The 12,926-nt window shown below is 35.2% G+C and overlaps 1 pseudogene; it reads right to left on the bottom strand.

The window, feature by feature from the left end:
* Positions 1–407: 407 nt before the first annotated feature.
* On the bottom strand, positions 408–1,232 carry LOC141523596 (nuclear receptor-binding factor 2 pseudogene; annotated as a pseudogene).
* Positions 1,233–12,926: the final 11,694 nt, after the last annotated feature.

Raw genomic sequence — 12,926 nt, 5'->3', positions numbered from 1 at the left:
CCAGGCCTGATAGAAAGCCTCTTCCCATTCAAAGCTGCATTATCCTTTATGGTATTATAGATTAATTATTATATAGAGCCTAACCCTGAAGTTAAGAGGAGGAAAATCAACTGCTGCTTGAAAAGTTCTTTGGGTGGCCATCTAGTTGGAATAGGAAGAATCAGAGCCCAGAGAGGTCTATGCTGCAGCCCTCAGCTCCAACAGCCCTGGTCATTCCCCTGTTACTGCGTGGGCCTCCCTGTGACTCGTCTCCAGGCAGTGACCAGGCCTCTTCTCCCCAGTCTGTCTGTCCTGTGATCCTCCACTGGAGCTGACCACCCTGAGCCTCGTGATTGTCCCTGTGCTGTTGTCACTGTATGATTGTCTCTCCCTCACTACCACCATTTGAAGTTCCTGTGACTGTCCATTTAACTATTCATGAATCCTTTCAGAATAGCTTTGGGGAATTCCAGAAGCTGGAGCTCTGGGGACAGAAAGTCTAAGGAGAAAGGTTGGAAATAGAAATGTCCTTGGCTTTCTCTGTGTTCGGAAGCCAGGTGGAGGAGCCTGAAGCAGTCTCTGCAAGGGTTGCACAACTCAGATTTATCCATGAAGCTGGCGTTGACATCCATGTCCTTTTCTAGGGGAACCTTCTGGAATCTGGCCTTTTCTGCAGGGAAAGGCTTGTTTTCTCTTTTCAACCTTTCGTTGTCAGCCACAAGAAACTCGATGTGTCACTTCAGATCAGTGATCTTGGTCGCCTGCTCTTCTATGGTTGTTTTGTCATCTTTTGAGACTTTGCTGCCAGGACATGGTTCTGTCAGGTCTTTCCTCCTCTAAAGGAGAAAAAGGACAGTGTCTGGATCCCTGTGCAAGACCACTGGCAGCAGATTAGCCTGGCCTTCATTCTGGCCTTCAGGCCTACCTTCAGACCCATCCTTCGACAATGGCTTGCACACTGACAAAAGATGAAGGGCTCAGTCAGGAGTCTGCTGGGCTTTACACTTTTCCTCCCACTTCGCCCTTTACCACCTCTCCTGAATAAGCAAAAGTTGTTTCACATGGCTAACCCTTTGTAATTCCAGTGATATCTGAGCCTACTCAGACTGTGTCAGCTTCATGGCTTCAGAAAGCTAAGCAATCGCCTTTTGGTGAGACAAAATGGCCTTTTTGCATTTCCCTGCACCTAATGACAGGTCCACTTTCCTGCTCTGCTGATGAGCCAGGTTGAGGGATCAGTCCATCACTTCCATAGCCGCCAGAGCGGGAGGTGGGATGCTGCCATGGGTCCATGGATGGCAGTGTTCTGACTGGTCCGGGAGCCAGGTCGGCAGCTCTGTTGGATCAACAGTCACTTCCGCTGTTGCTTCCTCTTCGTACTCATCCCTTATTTCTGCATGCTTTAACTAACTTCTATAGTTCCCAAATGTTTCAAGACCCCCACCTTCTCTATGTCTCTTCATTTTCTTTGCAACCCTTTATTCTCTTTCCATTGTTCTGACTATACAACTTATTTTTCCCTTAATATATATTGTTCTACTATTCTTTTCCATTTTTTTTTATTATTTTAGTACATGATGTGAAATTTTACAGCTATAAAGACTACTTTGTATTACATGATTCCACTTTTCACAATACACCAATCCATTTAACACTTCTTGATTTTAACTGGTATAACTTTTGAGAATGCAGCCACTCAAAAATCCCACAACCTAATTAGAATATCCCCTGCCTCCCTTCTACAGATAGCATAACCAAAAGACTTCTTTTTTTGTGGTTATTTTTATAGTCTTTAATTCTGTCCTTTTAAAAAATACTAATTTTCATCCATAAGCACATGTATATTTTTAAGTTATAAAATTTCCTTCCACTGGTCCTTTTCACCCTCCTCCCTTCAGTGATGAATATATACATAACTTGTTTATATATTAGTCATCTTCGGTATGAGGATTTAGGATTAAGGGAAAGAGATACATAAAAGATAATTTTAAAATATTAATCAGATTTGAAAGGATTGGTTTTTCTTTTCTTTTTTCTTTTGGTTTTGTTTTACTTCCTCTGGATGGGGATAGCATTTTCCATAGCCTCTAATATGGTTGTCCTAGCTCTCTGAACTGCTGAGAGGAGCTTCTTCCATTAAGGTTGTTGTTAATGTGAACATTGTTCTCTTGGTTCTGCTTCTTTTGTTCAGCATAAGATTCTGTAAGTCATTACATGCTTCTCTACTGTCCAAATACTTGTGGTTTCTTACAGAACAATAATATTCCATAGTATTCATGTACCATATTTTAGCCATTCCCCAATTGATGGGTATCCCCTCAATTTCCAACTCTTTGCCACTACAAAAAGAGCTGCTATGAATATTTTGGAACATGTGGGACTTTTTTCATTTTTTTATAATTTCTTCTGAATAGAGACCTAGAATTGGAATTGTTGGGTCAAAGGGTATGAACAATTTTATTGATTTTGGGGCATAGTTCCATATTTTTTCTCCTAAATTGACTTCCCTTTAAGGGAACAGTTGTAAATCTTTTTACAGAGTTCTTCTGTTCCTAAATCCTCAACTGTCCCATTAGTTTCTGTAATATTTTGGAAATGAAATAACATTGTCAGAAACTATAATTTCATTAACAAACTCCTGAAGCTCTAATGTTATCATCGGGCAAACTTGGATTCATTTTGCTAAATGATCACTATTCCAGCACATGCTTCATTTTCCCTTTTTCTTGTATTTCTATATAATCAGTTTATGAACAAAGACATAATTCTCATCCTCCTGGAATTTGCTTCCTCAAACTTTCTCAATGTAAAAAAAAGTGATTTGTTTATTTAACACATACTTTTCTGATAATACTCAGTCTCTTTTTTATTTCTATAACATCAACTAAATTCCCTTTATAACACTTGTTTTATCAAATCTTCATTAAACAATTTATCTCTCTTTCCCATTGTTTAATGCTTTTTCTTAATTTCTCTTTCTGCTAACTTCAAGGTCAAGATAAATTCCAGGACTGCAACCAGCAAGTGAAAAAAGGGAGGGAGGGTGAAGAAAAGAGTTACAGAGAATAAGCCAGAGGAGAGAAAAAAATCAACAGTATTAAATCATTTTCTGCACTTTCCCTTTGTATTTGGTATTTCTTCCCATTATTAAGTCTAGACCCCAGAGCTCTCAGCCAGCACTTCAGGGAAGCAATTTTTCCTTGCTATCTAGTTTCGAGCTTGCTCTACCCATCTCAGATCATTTGAGATTATCTTTGACCTGCATGGGCTTTCTCCAGACCCCCTACATATTGAACCATGTGGAGATTTTCTCTGGACTCTCTGGACTCCCTACAGACTTGGAGATCCTTTGCCTCTATCTTTTTATTTTAATTAATTAATTTATTTCATCCATTTGAATATGCATATCTCCAAGTTTAAAATTTCCCTCCATCCTCCATTCCCACCCCCTCCCTTAAGCAGGGAACAGTCAGGTTAGCATTTTAAATACATATTTTGTTAAATGTATTTACAAATTAGTAATTTTTGACATGTGGAATTGGAATTAAGGGAAAGAGATACATAAGAGATAATTTTTATAAAGTGTTCATCAGATTCAGAAGGGCTGTTTTTTTCCCTATGTGTTTTTCTTCCTCTAGGTGAGTATAGTATAATCCATAACTAGTCAAATACAGTCAAACTGCTGAGAGAAGCAGCTTCCATCAAGGTTGTCCTTCTCATAATGGTGTTGATGTGTACATTGTTATCTTGGCTCTACTCCCTTAACTCAGCATCAGATCCTGTAAATCATTCCATGCATCTCTAAAGTCTGACCATTTTTTATTTCTTATAAAATAATACTATTCCATAATATTCATGAGCCATAACTTGGTTAGCCATGCCCCAATGGGCATCCCCTCAATTTCCAATTCTTTGCCACTACAAAGAGAGCAGCTATGAATATTTTAGAACACATAGGACTTTTCCAATTTTTCCAATTTCTTCCAGATATAGTCTTAGAATTGGAATTGCTGGGTCAAAGGGTAGGAATGGTTTTATTGCTCTTTGGGTATAATTCCATATTGCTCACCAGAGAGGTTGGATCTGTTCACAACTCCACTAGCAATGCATCGATGTCTCAATTGTCCCACAACCTCTCCAACATTGTTCATCTTCCCTTTTTCTCATCTAGGTTAATCTAATGGGTGTGAAATGATACCTCGTTGTTGTTTTAATTTGCATTTCACTAATCAATAGTGATGTGGAGCATTTTTTAAAATGCTTATATATAGCTTTAATTTCTTCATTTGAGGGGTGGCTAGGTGGCACAGTGGATAGAGCACTGGCCTTGGAGTCAGGAGTACCTGAGTTCAAATCCAGTCTCAGACACTTAATAATTACCTAGTCTTGTGGCCTTAGGCAAGCCACTTAACCCCATTGCCTTGAAAAAAAAATCTAAAAAAAAATTCTTCATTTGAAAACTGTCTGTTCATGTCCTTTGCCATTTATCAATTAGGGAATGACTTGTGATCTTTTAAAGTTGATGCTATTCTTTATATATTTTAGAAATGAGACCTTTATCAGAACTCCTGATTGTGAAGATTGTTTCCAGTTTTCCGTTTTTCTTCTAATTTTGGCAACATTAACTATTAGTGCAAAAGCTTTTTAATTTAATATGGTCAGAATCATTCATTTTGCAGCTTATGCACTGCTGTAATTCTTGTTTGGTCAGAGCGATATCTCTTTTCCATAGATCAGATAGATAGAGTATTTTTATCTATATTTATTTATCTATGGTCTTGCTCTTTATTTCTAAATCCTGTACCCATTTTGCCTTTATTTTGATATAGGGTCTGAGATATGGATTTATTCCTAGGCTTTGCAATATTATTTTCCTGTTTTTCCAACAATTTTTGTCAAATAATGAGTTCTTATCCCAGAGGCTGATGTCTTTTGCTTTGTCAAATAGTAGATTGTTGCAGTCATTTACTGCAGTTTCTTTTGAACCTATCCTAATCCAATGATCCATTACTCTATTCTTTAACCAGTACCAGGCAGTTTTGATGACTGCTGCTTTATAGTTTTAGATCTCGTAGAGCTAGGCTAACTTCCTTTACATTTTTTTCATCAATTTCCTTGCTATTCTTGTCTTTTATTACTCTAGATGAATTTTGTTACAATTTTTTCAAGCTTGGTAATGTAGTTATTTGTTAGTTTGATTAGTATGGCTCTGAATAAGTAATTTAATTTAGGAAGAATTGTCATTTTTATTATATTAGCTCGACCTAACCATGAGCATTTGACATTTTTTCCAGTTGTTTAGATCTGACTTTATTTGGATGAGGAGAGCTTTATAATTATGTTCATACAATTTCTGGTTTTGTCTTGTGATGTAGATTCCCATATCTAATGCTGTCTATAGTTAATTTAAATGGAATTGTACTTTCTATCTCTTGTTCTTAGGCTTTGTTCTTTATATATAGAAATGCTGGTGATTTATGTGGATTTGTTTTATATCCCTCTACTTTGTTGAATTTGGTAATTGTTTCAAGGAGGTTTTAGATTATTTTCTCAGGTTATCTAGGTATACCATCATATCAACTGCAAAGAGTGAAACTTTTGCATCCTAATTGCCTATTCTAATTCTTTCAATTTCTTTTTTCTTCTCTTATTACTACTGCTGGTGTTTTACATACTATATTAAATAGTAATGGTGATAATTGGCAGCCTTGTTTCACCCCTGAATTTATTGGAAATGTTCTGAGTTAATTCCCATTGAATATAAGATTTGTTGATGATTTTAGATCAATATTATTTATTATTTTAAGGAAAACTCCATTTATTCCTATACTTTCTAATGTTTTTAATAGGATGATGCTGTAATCATATGATTTCTGTTGGCTTACTATTGATATGTTTACTTATGTTGAGTGTTTTCCTAATGTTGAACCATCCCTGCCTGCCTGATATAAATCCAACTTGCTCATGGTGTATTATCCTGCTAATAACTTGCTGTAGTTTCATTTTTGTTTGATTTTTGCATTTATATTCATTAGGGAGATTGGTCTATGATTTTTTTTTCTATTTTGCTTCTTCCTGGTTTAGGTATCAGTTCCATGTTGGTGTCATGAAAGGAATTTGGCAGAACGCCTCCTTCTCCTATTTTTAAAAATTGTTTATGTAGAATAGGAATTAATTGTTGCTTAAATGTTTGGTAGAATTCACTGGTAAATCCATCTGGACCTGAATACTTTTTCTTTGGGAGTATATTGATGGTTTCTTCAGTTTCTTTTTTCTGAAATGGGGTTAAGTAATTTATTTCCTCTTCTGTTAATTTGGCAGTTTGTATTTTTGTAAATATTCATCCCTTCCACAAAAGTTCTCCAATTTATTGGCATATAGTTCACCAAAACAGCTCTGAATTAACTCTTTAATTTCCTCCTCATTGGTTATTAGTTCACCCATTTCATTTTTTACTTTTGTAATTTGATTATATTCTTGCTTTTTTAAATCAGTTTAATCAAAATGCCTATTTTATAGGCTTGTTCATAAAATAAACTCTTACTTTTATCTATCAGATCAATAGCTTTCTTGCTTTCCATTGTATTTCTCTCTTCCTTGATTTTGAGAATTTTTAATTTTGTATTTAATAGGGGATGCTCCATTTGTTTTTTTCTAGCTTTTTTAGTTGCATACCCAATTCATTGCTCTCTTCTTTCTCTATTTTATACAAATTGGCATTTAGAGAGATAAAGTTTCCCTTCAAAACTGCCTTGGCTGCATCCCCTATGGTATGATGTCTCATTATTTTCATTTTCTTGGATAAATTTTTTTTATTATTTCTATTATTTGATTTTTGATCCACCCATTTTTAAGAAAAGTTATTTAGTTTCCAATTAGTTCTTGGTTTATCTTCCAATGACCTTTTTTACATGTCATTTTTATTTCATCATGATCTGAGAAGTGTGCCTTTTGGCCCTTCTGCATTTTATTTTAAGGTTTTTCTTCCCTAGTACATGGTCAGTTTTGGTGAAGGTGTTATGCACTGCTGAGAAAAGGCTATATTATTTTCTATTCCTCAATAAGTTTTCCCCAGAGGTCTATCATATCTAAGTTGTCTAAGATTCCCTTCACCTTCTTAACTTCCTTCTTGTTTATTTTATTATTAGATTTATCTAGCTCTGAGAGATGGTTGAGTTCTCCCATTATTAAAGTTTTGCTATCTATTTCTCCTTGTAATTCACTTAGCTTTTCCTCTAGGATTCTGGATGTCTTCCCACTAGGTATATACATGATTAATAATGATATAGCTTCATTTCCAATGGAGCCTTTTAAGAAGATGTAGTTTCCTTCCTTATCCCTTTTAATGAGATTTATTTTTGCTTTTACTTTGTCTGAGATTAGAGTCACCATCCCAGATATTTTTACTTCAGTTGAGGCATAATATATTTTGCTCCAACTTTTTTTTACCTTTACCCTCTGTGCATCTTTCTGCTTCATATGTGTTTCTTGTAAACAACATATGGTAAGATTCTGCTTTATAATCCATTTTGCTATCTACCTCTGTTTTATGGGACAATTCATCCCATTCACATTTGCAGTTAACATTCTATGCTATCTTTCTCCATTCATATTTATCTCTTTCCTTTTCTCTTATTACTCCTCATCAAAATTTTACTACCTTTCCCCTTTGATTTTTCTTTTAAAAATTTAAAAATCAGTTTATTTTTACTTATACTTCCCCTTCCATTTCATTAGTCCCTTCCTTCCTTATCTTTCCCTTCCCAGACCCCCCCCCCTTCCCTGTAGATTAAGTTAGATTTTTAAACTAAAGTTGGAATGCATCTTATTCCCTCACTGGGCTAAATCTATTGAATAGAATTTACTCAACATTCACATTCTCCCTTCTTTCCTTCTAAAATTATAAATCTTTTTGCCTCTTCCCTTGGTTCTCTAATATTATTATCAGGTATCAACAATCGCATTTTGATTATTTGATTGCTTGTTCAAAACCTGATCTAATTAACTGAAAGAATCTTGAAGATCTCTAGGTACTGGAAGGCTCTAGAGGTCTCACCTGAGAACTTTATAAATGATTGTAAGTAACAGAGACACTGTCTCAGGTCTTCATAGTTTATGATGACCTCACTAAACAAGGTGCTAAGCAGCATGTGATTAAAATGAGTCAAAATATAATGAGACACTTTAGTTAACAACCCTGCTTTTTTTTTTCAGGGATTTTTGACTCAAAAAGTGATGTGATGATCTTGGACCTCTTTGGTTGAGAGACAAGACCCCATTTATAACCATATCCTTTAGGTTCATTCTCTTAAACTATATTCTACCCTCTCATTATCCTTAGAGAAGTAAAGTTCTAAAGAATTAGAAGTGTTTTATCTCCCCTTTTAGGATTGTATACAATTTGATAGTCGACAAACATTTGCTTAAAGCAATTTTTCTTTTTCATTCCCCTTTTTTTGCTTACCTTTTTAAATGCAACTCTTCTGTCACATTTGGTGATTGAATTCTCTGTTCAGTATTAGTCTTTGTGTCAGGAAACTCTGAAACTCCTGGATTTCATTGAACAACCATCGTTTTCCCTTACAGTATATGCTGAATTTTGCAGGATAGTACATTCTGGGTTGTATTCTCAGGTCCTTAGCTCACTGAAATATGTTATTCCAGTTCTTCAGATCCTTCATTGTTGAGGCTAAGTCCTTTGTTAGTCTGATTGTGTTCCCTTTGTATTTGAATTGTTTTCTTTTTCCTGCTTGCAATATTTTCTCTTTTAATTGAGGGTTCTAAAATTTGGTTATTACAACCCTTGTAGTTTTTATCCTGGGGTCTATTTCTGGAGGGCTTATGTGAATTCTTTCAATGGTTATATTGTTATATTGTTCTAGTAGATTATGGCAGTTTTCCCTTATAATTTCCTGCATGATGTTTTCCAGGTTCTTTTGTTGGTTCAGGCTTTCTAGTAGTCCAATGACTTGTAGGCTGTCCCTCCTGAATCTATTTTCCAGGTCATTCATTTTCCCTAGAAGGTACTTTACATTTTCTTTAATTTTTTCAACATTTTTGTTTTATTTGATGAAGTCTTGTTGTTTTGTAGATTCTTTGCTTTCTAACAGTTCAAATTTAATTTTTAGGATTTTATTTTCTTCAATTAGCTTCATGTTTCCTTTCTCAGTTAGTTATATTTACTTTTAATGGAGTTATTGTCTTTGGTCAACTTTTCACAATTTTCCTGCATGACTTCCAATTGTGTTTTTCCATTTTTCTTCTTCCTCAATTCTTTGGTTTCTAAATTCCTTTTTAAACTCTTCTATGGGCCTTTGCACTTGAGTTCAATTTCTAAACTATTTAGATACTCGCTCTGTGAGTGATTTTTCACTGCTTTCTTCTTCAGACATGGCATGGCTGTCATCTTTGTCTCTAAAATAGTTTTCAGTAGTGAGAGCTCTTTTAGCTATTTTGTTCAACTTTATTGTTGTAGTTCTGCTCCTGGGGAAAATATATCCAAACTTTTATTTTTCTGGGGCTGGGCTCTGATCCCTGGCTTATTGCTGGTCAAGATATTACCTATGCAGTCCAGGCCTTGCCTTTGCAGAGGTTTTATTTTTGTATTATTTTTTCCCTCCTTTATGTCCAGATTCTTACTTAATACAGGATTGTTCTTGACTCAATCCTGTCTTTTACCCCAGTGTTTTCAGGGTTTGGACTTTGTTTTTGTTTAGGATCCTCCCTGATATCTTGCTATCTAGCAGCCAGGACCTCTGTTATTATAAAGCTGTCAGGACCTGGGTTGCACTGCTGGCTTTCCCTACTCTCTGGCATCCAGGAGTTTATTTCCCCCTTTTCTCCAAAGAGATGACCTCCATTGAAGATCCTCCATGATGGCTGCATTTGAAAACTTCTTTGAACCCTCTTTCTTTCTTGGTGTGATCTGTAGTGTGAATGTCAGAGTAGAGGCTTCATTTATCATTATGTAGAGAAAGTCTTCAGCATGTTAGCTTCACCTTGGCTCTACTCTGGAAGCTCCTTGTCCCTCTATCCTTACAGACTTGAGCTACTTAGGTGAGGAAGAAGATGGGTCACCAAGAGGCTCACTGATCTTGCCCATTCCCCTATTCACAGGTCTTGCTGATCTGGCTTGTATAGATGAACCTAACTGACCACAGTGGCCTTTCAAATAACAAATCAGTTTCTGCAGCAGGGCCCATCTTCTCTCTTTCTCTTATTGTTACTTCCAGATGACTTAAGTCTTTTTTTTAGGTTTTTGAAAGGCAAATTGTGTTAAGTGGCTTGCCCAAGGCCACACAGCTAGGTAATTATTAACTGTCTTAGACGGGATTTGAACCCAGGTACTCCTGACTCCTGGGCTGGTGCTTTATCCACTGTGCCACCTAGCTGCCCCATGACTTTAGTCTTTCAATTTTGCTCAAACTATGTCACTCCTTGGGATTCTTCCCTCACTCCTCAAGGATCTGCCTGGGCACTAAATCAAAAGCTGCTGACAGGTGGCATGGTGCTTGCTCATTTCTGTGTCCAGGAGAGTCTTAAGGAGGGAATTGTACCATAACTGTGCATCAGAACGCCAGAGTTTTATGTGATAAAAATGCACAAAAGTATGATTCTAACCTCAATTTTCTCACCCCTTTCCCCCTTTAGCCCATTGACTGGGTTTCGGGAACTACAGTATATTCACAGAAATCTACCCCAGCAACAAATGCAAAGAAAAGAATGTAATATTTTCAAAATATGCATTTCACCAGAAGTGGGGTGACCTGTTACTGGATCCTTCTAGTTTAGGGGTCCTGATGATCTTCATAAGTGTTTTGACTAGAAAAAGAAGAATTTTCATGGTCACGATGCCTCAGTTAGCAAAATAGTCTTGTTGCAAAACCAGGATGTCCTAGGACCTTTGGATTGCAAAGTTTTTCTTGACATAAATACTTCTTTAACCCTGAGAGGATTCACCAGAAGTTTCCCCACACAATGTGATATTCCCCTTTTCATGAGTCAGACCTTTATTGAAGTTCTGCCATGATATCTTGAGTTGAGAATTAGTTTCACTATTTTTGGTGGGTTCTGTCTTTTTAGAGTCTGTATAAAAGTTTCATTTAAAGTTGTCTTAAGAAAAGCTCTGAGAGTTTTATGCCACCATCTTACCTCTGTCCCAGGAAATAGTCAATATGTGAATTTTTTAGATCCTTTTCATTATTATGTCTATTAGAAATATTCTACACCAGAACCATTTTTATATTGCTTTCTGTCATTGGAGAGGGAGGGAAAGAAAGGAGACAGAAAAATATAAAACTCAAAACCTTGTCAAAAATATTGGTGAAAACTACCATTGCATGTAGTTGAAAAACAAACAAAAATATTTGGAATCAAAAAAGAAAGATTCTATATATATAGAAAGAAATTGTGGAAGTGAGTAATTTGTGTTGGTATGATGCTAAAACTGGATACATAAGAAATGAGCTTACCCTGGGAGATGAAGGGGGAAGGGAGATGAAGAATCTTGGAAAATATCTTACATAAAAGAATTGTGCAAGGAAGAGATTTTATAACAGAAAAGAAAATGGTTGGGTAGTGGGGGATAGTCAATATTTCACATCTAAAATATTTCATAAAGGTAAAATATATAAATGCCTTCTCAAATGATAATAGAAATTTGTCCTGTTTAATAGGGGAAAAAGAAAGGAAAGGGGTTAAGAGAAAGGAGAGGTGGCAAACAGAGAGTAGAAAAACATAATAGTCAAAAGCAAAAGAGACATTAGAGAAAGGTCAGGATAGTAAGAGAAAGAGAATAATATTCAGAAGAAAATAGAATGGACAGGAATACATATAGAACTGTAAGTATAACTGCAAATATGAATGGGATAAAATAGGATAGTAGAATGGATTAGAAACTAGAATTGAAAAGATATTATTTAAGGAGGGACATATGCTTCAAATATTAAGACACTGAGAGTCAAAATAAGGGACTAGAGAAGAATCTATCACACTTCAGCTAAAGCAAAAAGGCTGAAATTGCAGCCTCCATCAAAGTAAAAGTATCAAAAACAAAATTAGACTTAATTAAAATGGATAAGCAAAGATTTATTTCTAAAAAAATCAAAGTCAATGAACTAACATCAATACTAGGCATATATGAGACAAATAACCTATCATTCAAATTCTTAAAGGCTAGGATAGAGAACATACATGAAGAAACAGATAGCAAAAGAATAATAATGCAAGACCCTGACTTTTCTTTTTCAGATTTAAATAAATATAATCATAAAATAAATAAGAAAGTAGTAAAGGAGATGATGAGAATTTTAGAAAAGTTAACTATGATAGTCTCCTGCAAAAAAACTTATTTGAATTGAAATACCAAGAAGTATATATGCTTCTCAGATAAATATTGTGATTACAAAAATTAACCAAAATTCACATGAAATCTAACAAAGAAATGGAGAAAAATTAATTATATCATTTTTAGGTCTTAATGCACTAAACTTTGCATTAAATCAAGGACCATGGAAAGACATTATAAATTAATTTCCCCCTCCCAAGCTTAGAGAATTAGTGAATCAAAGAAAAATCATAGAAACAATGAACACTTTCATTAAAAAAAAGTTCAACCATGAGACAATATGCCAAAGGTTGAATAAAGAAGTCAAAAACAGTAAATAGTGGTAATTTTGCATCTCTAAAATGATACATCATTAAAATAAGAAAAGAACAGATGTGTTAAAATCCCCATTTAAACAACAATACGGATGTTCTAAAAATAAAAGGGGGAAATAATATGAAGAAACAAAACCAATAACCTTTGCAGGTGATATGGTAGTATACTCAGAAAACTCCAGAAAATCCACTAAAAACTAGTTCAATTAACTTCAGCAAAGATGCAGGATTCAAAATAAGCTCACATAAATCTTCAGCATTTCTATTTACTAACACCAAAATCAAGT

The sequence above is a fragment of the Macrotis lagotis genome, chromosome 1, assembly GCF_037893015.1.
Source record: "Macrotis lagotis isolate mMagLag1 chromosome 1, bilby.v1.9.chrom.fasta, whole genome shotgun sequence".
NCBI classification, from domain to species: Eukaryota; Metazoa; Chordata; class Mammalia; order Peramelemorphia; family Peramelidae; genus Macrotis; species Macrotis lagotis.
Note: the sequence above shows the minus strand (reverse complement) of the source record. Positions and strands in the feature narration are given on the sequence as shown.